The following is an 824-nucleotide window of genomic DNA, read 5'->3' as shown; positions in this document are numbered from 1 at the left end:
GCCAGGTGCGCGAGAGCCAGCAGAAGCAGGTGCAGGACCGCATCGCCACCTTCGAGGAGGGCCGGCGGCTCCAGGAGGAGGCCCAGAAGCGGCGTGAGCGCATTGATGACATCAAGAAGAAAAAGCTCCAAGAGCTGAGGTGTGACCCCACCCCCACCGCGTCCCCCCACCGCGTCCCCCCACCCTCCCATGGACAGGGTGTGGGGGAGTCGGTCGAAGGGGCCGCAGCAGAAGGCTCTGGGTCTGAGGCTTCCTGGCTCCGTGGCAGGTGCTCGAGCCTTGATGGGAATGTGTCTGGGGGACGGATCGGAGGAGCAGGGGCGGGGGTGTGGGCCCCCAGGGCCTGGAACTGCTCCCCACCCCGGGCTCCTCTCTGGTCCCACTGCCCGCTCACACCTGCCCTGTGCCCCACCCCCCGCCTGCCTCTGCAGAGCCACCGGCCTCCCTGAGAAGTACTGCATTGAAGCGGAGCGCAAAGCCAACCTCCTGCCAGCCGCCTCTGTGAAGTGAGGGGTGCCTCTGCGCCCCCCGGGACCCTTGCAGGGACAGGGGACTAGCTCTGCCCAGTCGCCGGGCGTCTGTGACTGCCGCTAGCCTAGACTTTTTATAGGTACAGATTAAATGTATTCTACTTCTTTAAGGACCAGCTCAGCTTTTCCTGGGGGGGCTGTGTCTGCTGTGGGGTGCCTGAGTCATGGGCGGTGTGATGGCCTGGGGCAGGGGATGGAAAGGTGCTCTCGGTAGGGGGTCCTTCCCAGCCTCGAGGGACCTTCATCCTGTGTCCTCTGGCCTTTCCGGGGCCCCAGGAATGTTGCCTTCGTGTC

At 65.2% G+C, this 824-nt stretch overlaps 1 long non-coding RNA gene across 1 annotated transcript; it reads left to right on the top strand.

Annotated features, from left to right (window-relative positions):
• The first annotated feature begins 6 nt into the window (after positions 1-6).
• LOC115284863 lies at positions 7-640 on the top strand. The gene is made up of 2 exons (XR_003905355.1): positions 7-139; positions 432-640. It is a non-coding gene; the product is annotated as an uncharacterized LOC115284863 (long non-coding RNA).
• The last annotated feature ends 184 nt before the right edge of the window (positions 641-824 follow it).

This window comes from Suricata suricatta, unplaced genomic scaffold, assembly GCF_006229205.1.
Source record: "Suricata suricatta isolate VVHF042 unplaced genomic scaffold, meerkat_22Aug2017_6uvM2_HiC HiC_scaffold_23961, whole genome shotgun sequence".
Classification (NCBI taxonomy): Eukaryota; Metazoa; Chordata; class Mammalia; order Carnivora; family Herpestidae; genus Suricata; species Suricata suricatta.
This window is presented reverse-complemented; position numbering and strand designations above follow the sequence as displayed.